Source organism: Castor canadensis, chromosome 6 (assembly GCF_047511655.1).
Source record: "Castor canadensis chromosome 6, mCasCan1.hap1v2, whole genome shotgun sequence".
Classification (NCBI taxonomy): Eukaryota; Metazoa; Chordata; class Mammalia; order Rodentia; family Castoridae; genus Castor; species Castor canadensis.
In genome coordinates, this window is record NC_133391.1 from 102,394,207 (window position 1) to 102,413,443 (window position 19,237).

Genomic DNA, 19,237 nt, shown 5'->3' on the forward strand with positions numbered 1-19,237 from the left:
CTGCCTTTCCACCAATATGTTAATTTTCATTTGTCTGGACTAAATTAATTTATGAAGTTAAGTTTTTGGCTTCAATTATAAGTAGTCATATTTATACATAAGTATGCAAGGTGCTAAACTTTGTGCTTTCTCAGTGGCATTTCATAATTCTGTCTTAGGTGAGACATTTTCTCCTTTAAAATACACATATAAAGAACAAGCAATGGGAGTCTTAAGAAATAGCTATTTCAGCTATTTCTGAAATAGTAACCTGGCCATATGTTAGATCAGTGCTTTCTGGAACTTCACTGTCCACAGGCTGAGTTGGTTGGCTCACAGCAAGAAGTCACCATAACCCCCAGTCCTCCCCTTGGTTCCCATCTAATGCTGCTTTGTATTGGTACAGTACAAGATGTTCATGAGAAGGCTACTTTTAAAAGAAAAAAAGGTATTTTCATTAGAAATCCTATTACTTACTTTTTGATTCACATGCGATATCTATTTTCTTATGTTAGTTTCATTTCTAATAAATGTCTATTTAAACCATAAGAACAAAAGATGGCAGGCAGAAACCAAATTCATTAAATGGGTGTCTACTTGCTTGATATATTATCTACAACAATACAAATTCTTTTCTATTTATTTCTTAAGAGAGAACCTTACAGCTTATATCATGCTTAACAAATAATTCACTGTAACATCAGATTTATTTTTAAATTTGATCATTTCACACTAAACTTATAAAACTGATAAACATAAAGAGATAAATTTGTTTCCTTAGACTAAAGTTTCTGAGAAAGGCACTCCAGATCTACTCTGTTGAAACGAATTTACCATAGCTAATAAAAATAACAGCCATATAGCCTGGCAATATGTATTATCAACTTTAATAAAATCCCAATAGGTTATTTTGACAGTCAACTATCTCTGAGACTAGAGGTCAAGGTCTTAATCTGCACCCCCATTGTCCTCTTGAGCTAGGTAGAACAGAACTCATCCCATACTAACGAGTGACACACATTATAAAACAACATTAGTTGTTTTATAGATAAAACAACTTTCAATGTGACTGTTCATATCAAATGAATAGATAAATGCAGTTTTCAACTAAAGAAAAATTGTGGGTATTAATTTTTAATATGCTACTCTTGATTGCTTGATTACAAAGGTAAGATCTTGGTTTTAAGTTACTTGTTCCTACACATCTCCAAACTGAACTCATGGCAAATTAAAAGGTGTTTCTGATAATGGCATTGCTGAAAAAGAGGCAGATACTCTATGCCATTTGCTAACAGAGAAAAAGAATGAAATGCATGTTTTAAAGACATGCTATGCCAAGACCTTTGTCAACCTCTTGACAATATTTTCTAGACTTCCCACCTTGTACACTGGGTTCAGCTACAGTGTCCACCCTGTTGCTCCAGCATGCCAAGATTTGGACAGCCACTGGACTTTTGCTTTTGCTGTTCTCTGCCTAGAATGTTCTTGCCCCAGGTCTTTTTCATCGCCTCTCCAGTCATGTCACTTCCATGGCAATGCCTTCTCTGACCTGTATCCCTCCAATTATTTTCCAATTGCTCTCCAATTGAATGGCAAGAATTGGTTATACTTCTCAGTATCTAAAGCATGTTTATTTACCCCTTTATGTCTGACTCAAATGCTCCCAGAGAGGAGAAATCTTTCCCCTTTTTTTTTACCATTGTGAATATGGTTACCTGGCCAATATTGGGAATGCAATAAATAACGATTAATTTAATGAATGATTTAAATTCATCTGTTAAGACCATTTTGGCTCAAGGATCAGATTTAGGAAATATATTAGTCCTTAATATTAACATTCTCCATGTAATCAAAGTCTACTTTGAAGAGGTTCTAGATAAAGAATGAGTTAGACTCCACATTTGTTCTTAGAAATAATACCCAGCCTCTGCTATCTGCTGTGCCCAGACATGAGTAAATCTGTGCCAAACAAATTTGTAGAACCCACGAGAGTCAGGAAGACCAATAGGCCACCTTGCAAAGTCTGTGACAGCTGTGCTTTTAACAATGTTATAAACTATGGGATAAAAGGAGTCACCTTGGAAGCAGAATGGTCAAAAGTTATTAATGTGCTCAGTTTTGTCACCTAACAGACAAATACAGCATCCCCATCTCTACCCTACCACTTATAACACTTCTCTAAGCAAAGGCTCATTTATATGTTGCTCTGGTTTTAGATAAAGTTAAAATTACATCAAATTAGGTATATAGTCCTTAGGTTTTATAAAATGATCAGTAACAGCAGAAGAAGAGAAAGTAGGATATGGGTATGAAAAAAATGATGAAATTGAATTCAGAGCTGAGAGTTTCAGAGTGGCTTGAGAATGACGGAGACCTTTGCCAAAATTTAAGCTTTAGAACTCACTGCTCTACCTTGAGAACAGTATGTGCTATAGGATAGGGAGGAACAATGAGTTTATTGCTAGATTTTTTTTGATGCTGTGCTCAATTTAGTTTTCATTGCTTGCATTTGAGGCTTACTTTGAGTCACATACTCTATTACTGTTAAGATGTGAGAACATCTATTAATATTTCCAGTCTTTATTTGAGTTTAGCTATAATTGAGCTTTTCTAAGATCTTTAAAAAATATGTTCAATTGTATATGTGGGACTTATTTTTTATATCAAATCCTTCTCTTTATGTCTCCCCATACTGGTATTTAAAACAACATTAGATTTAAAAATTTATTTATATTGAGAATATATGTAAATGGCATAATACCAATCTTCAAAATGAATAGCATTTGCTACTGCAGGGTTTGGGAAAAAATAAATGTCCAATTGATACTTCTTAATTTAATGTTTATTACTAATCCTATGAGTAATTCTTATGAGTAAATAATAGATTTATATTCTTTACAACATATTGAAGATTTAACCACTCAAGATTGTTTTCTTTTGTTCTAAAAGTCTCATAAATCATTAAATATATACTTAAAAGAAAGCGAAAGAGATGGGACATATCAGATTTAACAAAATTTCTTGATATATATCATTCATTTAAAGGAAGGACAACATTGTTATTTTCAACTGCTGATAGAAAAGTGTTAAACAAATATGAGCTTTTGAGAATTATTACCTAACCAAGAGCAGTGGTTCATGCCTATAATCCCTGCTACTAAGGAGGCAGAGATTAGGAAGATCATGGTTTGAGACCAATTTTGCAAAAAAGACAAAGACAGGCATGATCATGAATGTTTGTAATTTTAGCTACATGGGAGGCATAGGTAGGAGGATTGTAATCTGATGCCAGCTTGGGCAAAAATGTGAGAACCTATCTGAAAAAATAGCTAAAGCAAAAGGGCCAGGTGTGGCTTAAGTGGTAGAGCCCTACCTAGCAAGTACAAGACCCTGAGATAAAATCTCAGTACTGCTAAAAAATAAAAATATTTACCATACAATAAGTTGTAAAGCTGCTGTATAATCAGTTCATAAGTTATAGGCAAACACGTACTGCTAGGATGGGTTTTATGGGCTAATTACACAAGAGTACAAAAACTTGTTGAACAGTTTGACTATAGAGCCAAACTTACCATGGTAGCCATTCTTCAAGATGACCCCACTGATCCCCACTTCCTGTTACACTCTTTGTTGCTCTCTTCCAGAAATGTTCTGACAGGTAGAATATGGAAGCAGAGATAGTGTGTGACTTCCAAGACTAGGTCATTTAATAAAAATATGGCTTTCACCTTGGTCACACTCATTCTTCCTCTTGTAGTATTCACTTTGAAGAAAGCAAGATACTAGGTTTAAGAGTTTTATGAAAAGGCCAAGGGGCAAGAACCTGAAGCCTTATGATAGTAGAGTCAGCAAGGATCAGGAGCCTTTGGCCAATGGTCACAGAACATAGCCACCATGGAAACAGAACTTCTAGCCCATCAAGCATTTAGTTAACTGCAGCATTCATGCAAAAAGCACCCAGATAAATCTCTTCTGAACTCCTAAGTCTCTGAACTTTTGTGAGTCAATAAATATTTGTTTTTTAAGTGGCGATGTCTTGAAAATATTTGTCATGCTTGTGCTAACATCTTAAGAGGACCTGAAGTTGACTGGGCAAGTTTTGATGAAAAGTTATAACTAGAAAGTTCTGGTTAGAAATAAAATGTATTGGCCTAGTGTGGTGATGCATATCTATAATCCAGCTATTTGGAGGGCAAAGGCAGGAGGAAAATGAGGTTGAGGACAGCTCACATAAAGTTAGCAAAACCCTATTTCAAAAATTAAAAATATATTAACAAAAGGACTTGAGGCATGGCTCAAGTGGTAGAGTGCTTGCCTAGCATGCCCAAGGCCCGGAGTCTAATCCCCAGGATGGGTGTGGGAGGAGGAGCTGTGTTTCACACACTTAAGAACATAAATGAGTACAGAAGAATCATTTGGAATTAATATATCACTTTTCTAAGCTAGTTGGAATTTACCCCAGTATATTAATAAATATACTTAATAAGCAAAACATATATATATAATGTAAAATCCTACATGTAATATATATTGAAAATATATATATACATATATATATTCCTATAAAATGCAGACTCCTCTTTTGTGACAGGAAGCAGGTCAGTTCTTGACTGGAGATAGCTGTGAAGGATAACAAGGACGAGAGAAGACTTTTGGAGATAAGGTATGTTCATAGTGTTTATAATCAAGATTTACTACAAGTGCTTTGTTTCCTTAAGGTAACATGCTGATACTAATATTCCTAGTCACGTTTACAGTATCACTATCATAATCAGTTAGTATAGGGAAGTGATTTCATGTGAAAGACTATTTTAAAATATTATCTTTCAGACATGTAACAGTCTGTTACATGTTGAATCTCTTGCTATATACACATGAGATATTAAGAAAAAAGTGAAAAAAGAAAAAAAATAAAATGAAATTAAAAAAAGAAGCAAGGAAGTTATAAAAGTTATCTATTCAAAAATAAGTCCAAAATCTGGCTCACATCAATAATCCTAGTTCTCAGGAGACAGAGACAGGAGGATCGCAGTTCAAAGCCAGCCTGGGCAAATAGTTAGAGAGACCCCCATCTCAAAAAAAACCTTTCACAAAAAAGGACTGGTGGCATGGCTCAAGGTATAGGCCCTTCCAGGACACCAAACAGACCAGATCAAAATAGAACTACTCCACGACATATCATCATTAAAACAACAAGTTCAGAAACTAAGGAAAGAATATTGAAGGCTGTAAGAGAGAAAAAACAAGTAACATACAAAGGTAAACGCATCAAAATCACAGCAGACTTCTCAACAGAAACATTAAAAGCAAGAAGAGTGTGGGGTGAGATCTTCCAGGCACTAAGTGAAAATAACTTCAACCCCAGGATACTCTACCCAGCAAAACTATCATTCAAAATAGATGGAGCAATAAAAGTCTTCCATGATAAGCAGAAACTAAAACAATATGTAACCACAAAGCCACCACTACAAAAGATTCTGCAAAGGAGTCTGCACACAGAAGGTGACACCCAACTTAACCATGAAAAGACAGGCAGCACCGAACCATAGGAAAAGAAAAAGCAAGACAGGAGAGAGTAACCTCAACTTAGGTACACACAATCAAACCTTCAAGCAACTAAGACAACTAAATGACAGGAATCACCACATACCTATCAGTACTAACGCTTAATGTTAACGGACTTAATTCACCAATCAAAAGGCACCGTTTGACAAAATGGATTAAAAAGGAAGATCCAACACCTTGTTCCTTACAGGAGACCCATCTCACTGACAGAAATAAGCATATGCTTAGGATGAAAGGCTGGAAGAAGATTTACCAAGCCAATGGCCCCCGAAAACAGGCAGGAGTAGCAATACTTATCTCTGACAAAGTAGACTTCAAACCTACATTGATCAAATGAGATAAAGAAGGACATTCCATACTAAGAAAAGGGGAAATAGACCAAAAGGAAATAATAATCATCAATCTGTATGCACCCAACGTCAACGTACCCAATTTCATCAAACATACCCTGAAAGACCTAAAAGCATATATAAACGCCAACACAGTGGTTGTGGGAGACTTTAACACCCCATTATCATCAATAGATAAGTCATCCAAACAAAAAATCAATAAAGAAATCCAAGATCTAAAATATGCAATAGATCAAATGGACCTACATGATCTCTACAGAACATTTCATCCAACCTCTACACAATATACATTCTTCTCAGCAGCCCATGGAACCTTCTCCAAAATAGATCATATCCTAGGGCACAAAGCAAGTCTCAGCAAATATAAGAAAACAGAAATTATACCGTGCATACTATCTGATCACAATACAGTAAAAGTAGAATTCAAAAACAAAAGTAAAGACAAAACAAATGCAAACAGCTGGAAACTAAATAACTCATTACTTAATGAAGAATGGATCATCGATGCAATAAAAGAGGAAATTAAAAAGTTCCTGGAAGTCAATGAAAATGAAAACACAACCTATCGGAACCTATGGGACACAGCTAAGCAGTCCTGAGAGGAAAGTTTATAACCATGAGTGCATATATTAAAAAGACTGAAAGATCCCAAATCAATGACCTAATGATACATCTCAAACTCCTAGAAAAACAAGAACAAGCAAATCCCAAAACAAATAGAAGGAGAGAAATAATAAAAATAAGAGCTGAAATCAACGAAATAGAAACCAAAAAAACCATACAAAGAATTCATGAAACAAAAAGTTGGTTCTTTGAAAAAATAAACAAGATCGATAGACCCCTGGCAAACCTGACTAAAATGAGAGAAAAAACCCAAATTAGTAGAATTAGGAATGCAAAAGGGGAGATAACAACAAACACCATGGAAGTCCAGGAAATCATCAGACTACTTTGAGAACCTATATTCAAATAAATTTGAAAATTTTAAAGAAATGGACAGATTTCTAGATACATATGATCATCCAAAACTGAAACAAGAGGAAATTAATCACCTGAATAGACTTATAACACAAAATGAAATTGAAGCAGCAATCAAGAATCTCCCCAAAAAGAAAAGTCCAGGAACTGATGGATTCTCTGCTGAATTCTATCAGACCTTTAAAGAAGAATTGATACCAACCCTCCTTAAACTGTTCCACGAAATAGAAAGGGAAGGAAAACTGCCAAACACATTTTATGAAGCCAGTATTACACTTATCCCAAAACCAGGCAAAGACACCTCCAAAAAGGAGAACTATAGGCCAATCTCCTCAATGAACATTGACGCAAAAATCCTCAACAAAATAATGGCAAACCGAATTCAACAACACATCAAAAAGATTATTCACCACGACCAAGTAGGCTTCATCCCAGGGATGCAGGGGTGGTTCAACATATGAAATCAATAAATGTAATAAACCACATTAACAGAAGCAAAGACAAAAACCACTTGATCATCTCAATAGATGCAGAAAAAGCCTTTGATAAGATCCAACACCATTTCATGATAAAAGCTCTAAGAAAACTAGGAATAGAAGGAAAGTACCTCAACATTATAAAAGCAATATATGACAAGCCTACAGCCAGCATTATACTTAATGGAGAAAAACTGAAACCATTCCCTCTAAAATCAGGAACCAGACAAGGATGCCCACTAGCTCCACTCCTATTCAACATAGTACTGGAATTCCTAGCCAGAGCAATTAGGCAAGAACAAGGAATTAAAGGAATACAAATAGGTAAAGAAACTATCAAAATATCCCTATTTGCAGACGACATGATCCTATACCTTAAAGACCCAAAAAACTCTACTCAGAAGCTTCTAGACATCATCAATAGCTATAGCAATGTAGCAGGATATAAAATCAACATAGAAAAATCAATAGCATTTCTATACACTAACAATGAGCAAACTGAAAAAGAATGTATGAAAACAATTCCATTTACAATAGCCTCAAAATAAATCAAATACCTAGGTGTAAACCTAACAAAAGATGTGAAAGACCTCTACAAGGAAAAAAATACACTTGTGAAGAAAGAGACTGAGGAAGACTAAAAGTGGACAGATCTCCCATGCTCACGGATTGGTAGAATCAACATAGTAAAAATGTCGATACTCCCAAAAGTAATCTACATGTTTAATGCAATTCCCATCAAAATTCCAATGACATTCATTAAAGAGATTGAAAAATCTACTGTGAAATTTATATGGAAACATAAGAGGCCACGAATAGCCAAGGCAATACTCAGTCAAAGAACAATGCTGGAGGTATCACGATACCTGACTTCAAACTATATTACAAAGAAATAACAATAAAAACAGCATGGCACTGGCACAAAAACAGACATGAAGACCAGTGGAACAGAATAGAGGACCCAAATATGAAGCCACACAACTATAACCAACTTGTCTTTGACAAAGGCACTAAAAATATATGATGGAGAAAAAGCAGCCTCTTCAACAAAAACTGCTGGAAAAACTGGTTAGCAGTCTGCAAAAAACTGAAACTAGATCCATGTATATCACCCTATACCAAGATTAACTCAAAATGGATCAAGGATCTTAATATCAGACCCCAAACTCTAAAGTTGATACAGGAAAGAGTAGGAAATACTCTGGAGTTAGTAGGTATAGGTAAGAACTTTCTCAATGAAACCCCAGCAGCACAGCAACTAAGAGATAGCATAGATAAATGGGACCTCATAAAGCTAAAAAGCTTCTGTTCATCAAAAGAAATGGTCTCTAAACTGAAGAGAACACCCACAGAGTGGGAGAAAATATTTGCCAACTATACATCAGACAAAGGACTGATAACCAGAATATACAGGGAACTTAAAAAACTAAATTCTCCCAAAACTAATGAACCAATAAAGAAATGGGCAAGTGAACTAAACAGAACTTTCTCAAAAGAAGAAATTCAAATGGCCAAAAAACACATGAAAAAATGCTCACCATCTCTAGCAATAAAGGAAATGCAAATTAAAACCACGCTAAGATTCTACCTCACCCCTGTTAGAATAGCCATCATCAGCAACACCACCAACAACAGGTGTTGGCGAGGATGCGGGGAATAAAGGAACCCTCATACACTGTTGGTGGGAATGTAAACTAGTACAACCCCTCGGAAAATAATTTGGAGGCTACTTCAAAAGCTAGACATCGATCTACCATTTGATCCAGCAATACCACTCTTGGGGATATACCCAAAAGACTGTGACACAGGTTACTCCAGAGGCATCTGCATACCCATGTTTATTGCGGCACTATTCACAATAGCCAAATTATGGAAACAGCCAAGATGCCCCACCACTGACGAATGGATTAAGAAAATGTGGTATCTAGACACAATGCAATTTTATGCAGCCATGAAGAAGAACAAAATGTTATCATTCGCTGGTAAATGGATGGAATTGGAGAACATCATTCTGAGTGAGGTTAGCCTGGCCCAAAAGACCAAAAATCGTATGTTCTCCCTCATATGTGGACATTAGATCAAGGGCAAACACAACAATGGGATTGGACTTTGAGCACATGATAAAAGCGAGAGCACACAAGGGAGGGGTGAGGATAGGTAAGACACCTAAAAAATTAGCTAGCATTTGTTGCCCTTAACGCAGAGAAACTAAAGCAGATACCTTAAAAGCAACTGAGGCCCATAGGAGAAGGGGACCAGGAACTAGAGAAAAGGTGAGATCAAAAAGAATTAACTTAGAAGGTAACACACACACACAGGAAATCAATGTGAGTCAATGACCTGTATAGCTATCCTTATCTCAACCAGCAAAAACCCTTGTTCCTTCCTATTATTGCTTATACTCTCTCTTCAACAAAATTAGAAATAAGGGCAAAATAGTTTCTGCTGGGTATTGAGGGGGTGGAGGGAGAGAGAGGGGGTGGAGTGGGTGGTAAGGGAGGGGATGGGGGCAGGGCGGAGAAATGACCCAAGCCTTGTATGCACATATGAATAATAAAAGAAAAAAAAAAACAGTTAAAAAAAAAAAAAGGTGTAGGCCTTGAGTTCAAGTAACAGTACTGAAAAAAAAAAAGTGCGAATGTTAAGCTGGTGATAAAATTACAAATTAAAAAATTACAAATATTAAAACTATTACGAAAAGGTCAAAATAATAAGCTGCCTCATATCATACAGATTTTACTGATAAAAATTTCCAAATTTAATAAAAAATTTCCAAATTTTCTTTAATTTTTTGTTGTTTAAAGATATTACTGATACAGCTAAGACCTATTCCATTCTTGCCCCTTCCTGCTAGAGATAATAAATGACTATATTTAAATTTTAATTTCATATCCAGTATTATAAATTTTGTTTGGGGGAAATTCTATTTGTTGTCAATTTCTAGAAATTCAAGTAAAAAAATTTCCAACTTTATTCATTATCAGGGAATTCAAATTAAATTAATAGGCAGATATCCTAATATCTATCACACTGAGGGAAAAAACCCTTAAAAGTCAAAGTCTTGGTGAAATGAGGATTAAACAGGAATTTTTACACCACCATTAAAGTGTAAGTCAGTGCAATATCTTTACAGAAAAATGTAGCAATTTTTGAGCAAAACCAAAGATATTCTTATGCTATGGCCAAGAACTATCCTTCTAAGCATCTACCCAAGAAAAAAATGTCATAGCTGTATATAAGGAGGAACGTGAAGTGGTCATGTTACTAAGTAATAGTTAATATTTGTACAGGACCTTTTACCTGAGAGGTACTATTCTAAATACTGCATATGTTTTACTCTATTATCCTCATCAGATAACTACTTCATAGGAAACATATCCCATTTTAGAGGTAGGAAAACTGAGACACAGAGGTTTATGACTTGTCAAAGTCACATAACTAGTAGTGGTAGAACTACCAATATAAAGTCTTTGTTGTTAACCACGATGCTGTATAAGTCACTGAAGCCTGTGTGTAAGAGCAAAAGGGAGAAGTCATCCAAGGAGAGGAAGGAACAAGCTGGCAGAAGCAAATTCATACAGAGCAGAATCTTCCAAATGTGTACAACAGACCTGTAAACACCAGCTTGTGTGCATTTCAGAAATCTAAGGATGGAAAGGCAAGCTGCAAAAGGATTTGTACTACATAATACCTAAAATCACCTTGCCAATTCATTTCCAATAGCCAAAGTCATCTTATTTAGGCTATATTAATAAGATGTGGAAACAAGAACAAAGAGAGATCCTTTCTCTTCCCCTCTAGGGTTAAGGATTCATATCGCTAAAATAGTGTGCCAATACTGTGAACTCAAGAAGTATGTGTGCTCTCAAGAATAAATCTACTTAAGTACAAGAAAGAAAAATGGTCCATATCATTCCTCTCTCTCTCTCTCTCTCTCTCTCTCTCTCTCTCTCTCTCTCTCTCTCTCTCAGCTTCCCATCAAATGTGTGAGCACACACTTCTAATAGGACTTTGCTTTTTGACCTGGGACAATTATTGTCATATTAATCATTAATAAGTAGTATCACAACTTCACTTTATATGTGTTAAATATGGCTTTCTCAAGTACATGGAAGTGTATTAATACCAAATTATACACAAATATTGTTTAAAGAAAATTACATTACATTTTGAAAACTGGCTATCTTTATATAACTGAAAAAAGATGGACAAATATCAAAAAATAAAACTAAATAGTTTTTATACTCTACTGTCTTAGATGATAAGTCTACCAAGATGCTGAAATAGACTATCAGCAAAAAAGCACTCTGTTTAAGAATAAATATTGAAAGGGATATTCTACTGTAGAAAACACTGTGTACAGACGAATGGCATTGAGTTCTTCCTCATTATCCAAGAGGGTCTTCCCTGTGTGATCAACAAGGAGAGGCCTGCCAAAAGATCACAATGCTGATGTTGATTCATCAAGACCATCAGCCTCTACAGAAGAGGAATCGTCTTTACTGAAAAGCAGTTAATATTAAAAAGCCTCCATTGAGAAAGGCAGCTCTAATAAAGACAAAGTTTTGAAAGATCAAGAGGTTAATCTGAGCACTGACACACATGGCTAAAATGTTAGTTTTCATGGGAATTGAATGACCAAACAAGTAGGGGTATAGTAAGTGGTTAATTACTCTTAATCTTTGCTGTTGAAAAATGCTTTAGGTTTAGGTGTGGCAACTCCATTTGAAAAACTTGTTGGTGCTCTGGTGTAGACCTCGCTATGATTTCTTTCCAATCTTATACACACCTTGTTCAAAAGGCGAATGACTCATATGAAGGCACAATCCAAGATGTAACATTCAGCATTTAACTTGCTAATGATATCCCAGATGCAGCCACAGCTTCTACTATACTGGAGAAAAATACTGGTCAGAGGATTAAGCAGTGTGGCTTCCATATTTCACTAGAGTCAGTTTTGCAAGAACAGTAACAATACAGTGGAAGGAGCGTTGAATAAGGTAATGAGGAGAAAGGCCATAGAGGGGTTGTGAAAACTATGCCAACATCAATAAGTGTTACTCAATATTTATACCACTTAACCAAAATAAGCCAAGCATAGAAGGAGAAAACAGCTAGATAAGAAAGGAGGGAACAAACGCGTCTAATGTGAAAGTTGACTAAGCAAACCTGAATCACAATGATGAAAAATACCAACTGATACATGATATCTAACATCAAGCAACTTATTCACTTGCAACTGAAAACTGCCATTTTAAAGTTATTTCATCTCCAAACTTCCCAAGTATATTTATGCAGTTTTTAACATATTGGTCCAATTTTTGCAAAGAATATATTATTTTGGTTTTAAACACATTTACCTGCCACAGGAGATTGCTATTTCATATTTGATTTAATCATGGCAATGCAATTTTATGAATTCCTATGATTTTATGTCCTAGTGATCCAAATATAAGAAAAGCTTTCCTTTTTGCTCTCTTAAGGGCTCACACTGCAGTAACAAAGTAGAAATCTACACAAACACATTTAGCAATGAAATCATGTTATCATAGATTGATATGAGAATCAGTTTTCACTTGGAGTTCACTGTTCCTTTCAAAGGGAAAACAATTTCATGACATCCAATTCCACCATTCAACATAAAATTCACAGAACAGATCCCATGCACATTGATATTACAACAATGTGATGACTTACCCACACATGTATCACTTAATAGAACCCCAGGGAAAGAACAATACTCAAAGTGGTAAAATTTGGGCATGATAATCAAGAGTTAAAGAATAGTGTTTCGTTACCATTTGCCTTTACATCCTCTATCAAATCAGAGTATGCAGAGAAAAGTCTATTTTCTTTCCATATCTAAGGTCAACTCTGTGTTGTTCTTTTTCCACATAAAAGAAAGAAAATCATTACTGTATCTGGAATACTGAAGTTTTTTTAAATTTGTGGTATAAAAATTCTGTGAATTAAACAACTAAAGAAACTAAGCATTGGCTAGTTAGTGTTAATGACTTCCATATATACTATACAAAAGCATGGCAGGAATGTTGGGATAAAGTGAAGTTGAATTTTTAACTTCATGTGTGGCTTTCATTTTTAGTCTATATTTTTGATATCAAATTATTTTTTAAAATCTCATCCAAATTCTATTTCTCATCTAATACTTCTTGGCCCTGCATTAAAAGCAAACAAGAAAAACCTAAATGTTAATTTTTTTCATAAGTATTCACTCAGTACTTGTCATTAGCCACTCACTGTGGCAGGCAGTGAATGACAGCAGTTGTGAAAACAGTCTTAGGTCCTGTCCTCATGAAATATGTAATCTCATGAGGGAACTAGGAACGATTAAATGAAATAAGCACAGCATGCCGAGTATTACAGATGCTAGAAAAAAATGAGCTGAGAGAATATTGTGTTCTGGGGACATGGGAGGGTTAAGTACAGAGAAATAGAGTGATGAGGAAAGGCCTCCTTGGCAGGAGGAATTTAACCTGACCCTCAAAGTGAGAGAAGGAATCTGTAGAATAGGACCAGGCAGAGTAGAATGCCTAGGCGGAGGCCAGTGAAACTACCAAGGCTGAGTAGAACTGGTCATGCTCAGCCTTACCAGACATACTGAGATGTTGAACTGAATTTGAAGTACACTAAGAGATAGTAAAGGGTTTCAGTAGAGGATTTACAAGATATTTTTAAAAGACGACACTGGCTCCTCAATAGAAAAAAGATATGCAGTAGGTTAGACAAAAAACAGATGAATTTGGAAAAAAGCAGATAAAACCATGTCATAATTTAGAGGTAGAATCAATGTAACTTTTAGGTAGACTAGATAAGAATTGTTGGACGATTGGCTATGTACAGAGAAAGGAATAAATAATGCTTAAGACACTTTGTGAATGATGGCCTCAACTGCTGAGAGATGGAGGACTACAGGATAAATGGGTTTCAAGGGGATATTAAACATTTTGCTTGGACATGGTAAGTTGGAGATATCTGTGACACATCCAAGAGAACCAAGCTATCAAGGACAGAGATGTATACAAGACTAGAGCTTCAAAGAATGATTTGCAGAGGAGCTATAAATTTGCAAGTCATGAAGCATACAAAAATAGTAAAGCTCAAAGCTATGGGTAATGATGAGATCACTTATGGAGAGATTATGGAGTAATATTTCTATAATTTTAGTATGAAGAAACATTTCCTGAGGAGGTTTTGATTCAATAGGTTTGGGGTAGAGACTTTGAATCTTCATTTTTATTAAACTCTCCAGGCAAGTCTCATCCCAGTACCATTTAGCTGAAAACTGTACATAGATAGAAAATAAATGAGCCCAGTAGTGACCTGAAAAGCTCTAGCAGTTGGTAGCTGGCAGAGAAGAGTCTGAGAAACTGTAGCTAGTTACCAGCCTGGAGAGAATGATGTAGGCAATGTGAACCAGCTTCAAAAGGAAAAACAAAAGGTACCTGACTATTAGGTACTAAGTGTGAGAATCTGGTCTGAGTCTCTTTGAGCAGCTTGCTGTAAAGCAATGCCCAGAGCAGGCCTCCAGACAACAGACTGGTGCAAGTGCTCAGTGTCATTCAATGAATTTCTGCCTTGTCACTATGAGAAAAAAGTAAGGATATTATCAGCAACAGGACTGGCAGTGCCTTGTCAGCACACTACTAATGGTTCAAATTAGAAGAGGGTATCATGGGATAAGCACTGGATGTGTTGGAATTAAGTAGATCTGGACCAGCCTGTTTCGAGGTTACTGAGGATAATGGAAGGAGTAACTCCATCCCCTTTTCTGCTTCACATTATACACAGTTAACCTCAGGAATTTAATATGTAGTAGCTCCTTAAACCTACAGTCTAAGGAAAGAAAGGCCAGATGAATTATAAGGCAGATTCATTTCTACCTCTTTCTTTAGATTTAGATTCAGTTAGTAGCCCCCTACCAGCCCTCCATCTCCACACTATTCTAAGTGTGTAGAACTGTCACCATGAAGTGTCATCTTGTATCAAAGGGAGCTTCCATTTCCTCTCAAAGCTTGCTGCATTTAGCCTAAGCTTGTATAATAATCATTTGATCCATGAAACTATTACATGCTGATGGCTTGTTATCTCCCACAGATGTTCATTTCAACAGGAGATTCTACAGAGACAAATTTTAATTTGAAAGAGTTAAGCTAATTTCAGGGCATTCCTGTATCATCATGGAGAAGGCATACTAAGTATGGGAAGATAATTTTAATAATACTCAATCGACACCCTTCAGATTGCTATCTATTTCACCTGTAAAGGCCCAACAGTTTAAGAAGGCTTTGAGTTAATCACCTGGGAGCAAACTATAGAAAAAACTGCCAAAAGATTATAAACTGCTACAGAAAGCTAATTTCATATTACATGATAACTGAAAGAAATCCTAAACAAGTACATCTATTTATGAGTCGAGTCTGCCTTGTGAAAAATTGGCACGGAGCCAATAATTTTCTTTATCAAATAGAGATAGAAGCAGTTCTTTTTTTTTTTAATTTTAATTTTTATTGTTTTATTATTCATATGTGCATACAATGCTTGGGTCATTTCTCCCCCCTGTCCCAAGAAGTAGTTCTTAAATAAGGGGTTGCAAGTCAAAGATAACCAGGTACAGGCAATTAACATAAATGTGTGGAGGAGCCAGATATAAAACAACACTGGGCCTGGAGGTGCATGGCAAGCAATCAAAATCAATTTTTGGGAAACAGTATGAGGGCACACATACTGCAATGGTGGGCAAACTCAACACACATTACTTCAGTACCCTGGCAATAAATTCCTCATGACACTGCAGAGCAGAAATTAGTGCAGGACTAAAGTTCCTCTGATTGCCAAGGAAAAAAGGGTAGTATCAATTAGGGGTTTCAACTGTCCTAGATTCCCCAAGCAAAGAATTTATAGGGATGCAGAACATTCAGTGCAAAAAAATTGTTTATAAGAAAGAATAACAGAAGGGATAAATTTGCTCAAAGTACATTACATGTGTGTATGGAACTATCACAATGAAACAATTAATACACAACAATATATTCAAGTTCTACAATTAATATATGATAATAAAAGGGAATGGATTAATGAGAGCTTTCAGTGGTAGAGCACTTGCCTACTGAGCCCCAGAACCAAGTGAAAGACAAAAAAATAAAAAGAATAGAAAATAAATAAATAAATCTGTGCTAAAGTCAGGACAGGTCCAGGCAAACAGACACAATTGATGACCCTTAAATCAAGACAATTACTTGTCTTATGCTTTGAGCTGGGGGAACAAAGCATAATGACAATGTGGGGTCCAGTTTAAACAAAAGGTTGAAAGAGTAGTTTGATAAAATAGGCATGCATAAGAAAGAAGGCAGTCATTACTATGATATTCTCCAAAGAGTAACTAGAGTAATAAGGTGGCTAATTGTCATAGGTGAATGGTATATACATACCACTAATACATCTTTTCTAAATCTCACACAAAAACTGTAAAACTGTAATACCAGTTCTTAAAGAGAACATAATATGAGACATCAGAGGCAATTTAATGACCCAGTTTTATTATAAGTGACATCCTAAAGTCAAAGGATATGCATCTCAAAAGTAATTTATTAGTTTATAATTTTGTATGTGTTTCTGGGTGTTGTTTCTCATCTTCCATGACCTTAATCCATATATCCAACTTCCTTCAGAAAAAGAAAAGGCATTTATTTTCTAGATGTGAAATGCAAACAGAGGGAGCACTTTATCATGTTAAACAGGTAAGTAGTACACACAAAGGCTTTCTGGCACAGATGAAGTTTCACTATCCAGAGCAACAGCTTCTTTAAATTTTAAATTGGAAATATCACAAAGAAGAGTTTTAAGTCTATAATGAAAAATATATAAGTATATGCATTGTAGAAACAGGCTTTGAAATGATCTTCAGGGAAGTTATATTCTCAGGTCCATTAGTTTGCTGGCAGTGAACTTTGGGCAAGGTAATTTCTCTTCATATCTTTAAAGCAGGGATTAAAAAGGTAAACTCCCAGCTTCTCAACAGAGTGTTCAATAATACTTCTTTTTTTCCTATCCAAACTAAATGAGAGAGATTCAAAAACACATACCAAAAAAGTTTTGTGAAAATGATCTTCAGATAGGAGAAAAATCTGTCTTTTAAAGTAGTCTAAGGCAAAATGTCACATTTGATCTTAAAACCTGTAATAGCTTTCCATTTGATGGTGTATATATTGATATGTAAAGTATTGTCTTCACAACTGTGAAGATATGCAAGTTTCTGCTACTCATGAAATTCAGATGCTCTTCATAGACCTAGTTCTTAGTATATTAGTTGGTTTATTTTCAAAAGCCTTTAAAAATGACCTCTGCTTTACATTTGATTCCTTTTCTTTCCAATCTCCAATCATTTTTGCATACTTATTGTCCAAAATTTGCATTAATACCTGAGAAATAGCTGCAAACTAGTATACATTCTAAGCATCCTTCACGTATAGCACCCAATCATTTTTCACTTGGATCAGCTGGCCAAAGTCTACCTCTCCTGAGGTATTCAGTGGAAAAATACAAGACTTAAAAAATTTTTTTTCCTAAGACTTTTAATGAAGGTTTGTGATCAGACAAGCCTATTAAATGGTAGCACTTTTAATGAAGTACTTAAATAAGATTAACAGCCTAATAATTAGGCCCTTTATTACAAAAAAAATGTCAAAGTAACAGGGTCATAATTTCCGGCAACACTGGTTACAGATGCTGTGGTCTTAGCTGTTTTTTAGTCTTTTCGTTTAACTTGATTAACCCAGAGATAATAAGCAAATGTGAACCCTTCCTGGAAATCGTCATTTGATTCCTTTTCAAAAATTGCACAGGTGGAATCCAGCAGTTTCTGGCAATGTACTGAGGTAGGATCCAAGAAATACAAAATATTCCATCAATTATCAACTAAACATGAGATACATAAAAAGCTCTTCACATGGTCGTTTTATTAAAATACAATGAAAATATTATCTAGCTGTGAAGACAAGGATGCATCACTGAACAGAAAGAGCTTAAGTTTCCTCAAAGAGTGAAGACAGATGATGTTGCAATGCTAACTACACCTGCCAGACAGAGCCATTGAAGCTGTAGAGTTGTCATTGATCAGAGATGGACTGAATGGAAAAAATCACTGCTATCTGCTTTTCAGTGCAAGCTTACATGTAAGGGTAAGATGTTACTAAGGAATATTAAATTTGAAGTTGCCAAAATTTCTTCATATATTAATGATATTCTCCAAAAAATTCACATGTTGGGATGGTGACAGCTGTTAGCAAACAGTCAAGGGAAGCTGAGATGAGAGGTGGTTCCAGGATTTATTCTGCCCATGTCACTTCTTTGATAGGAAACTTCCAAAGTCTAGAAAGTAAAACCCAACTTCTAAGTCAAGTTTTCACAGTCTCCCCCGATCTGATCTGAATCTGTCTGCCCTAGCTTCCCCCCAACCCCAGCATTCTCATATGATAGAGAATTAAAATTGATGCATGGCAGTCAAAATGCCCCCTCTGGTGTGTCTGTAAATATATCCTGTAGTTTCTGAATCCAAGGTATGCCACAAGATATGTTTTTGGCTCCATGTGTTCAAATGGTTTCTTAAATCATCATCTTGAGTGAGATAAGTCAAGCTCAATAAGCCAAATATTGCATGTTCTAAACCTAAACCTAAAATGATGATGATGATTATAATAACAATAATGGAACATGAGTGTGAAAGGGAACAGTCTAGGCAGGGAATCAGTGGGAGGAGAGAGGGGGAAAGGAGAAGATATCTAGGAGTGAAGAGGACATATATACGTATGAAGACAGCATAATGAAACCCATCAGGCACTGTTTAAAAAAGGGGAGGAAGAGAAAGAGGGG

General features: G+C 35.6%; 1 protein-coding gene and 1 long non-coding RNA gene across 5 annotated transcripts in view; one reads left to right on the plus strand and one right to left on the minus strand.

The window, feature by feature from the left end:
* The window catches only part of Adgrv1 (adhesion G protein-coupled receptor V1), a 609,243-nt gene that overhangs the window by 288,271 nt on the left and 301,735 nt on the right, over positions 1 to 19,237 (minus strand). The window lies entirely within an intron of this gene.
* The window catches only part of LOC141424171 (uncharacterized), a 63,125-nt gene that overhangs the window by 4,049 nt on the left and 39,839 nt on the right, over positions 1 to 19,237 (plus strand). The window contains exon 2 of the long non-coding RNA XR_012449113.1: positions 4,571 to 4,642. This is a non-coding gene — a long non-coding RNA (uncharacterized lncRNA). The remainder of the gene's footprint in view (positions 1 to 4,570; positions 4,643 to 19,237) is intronic.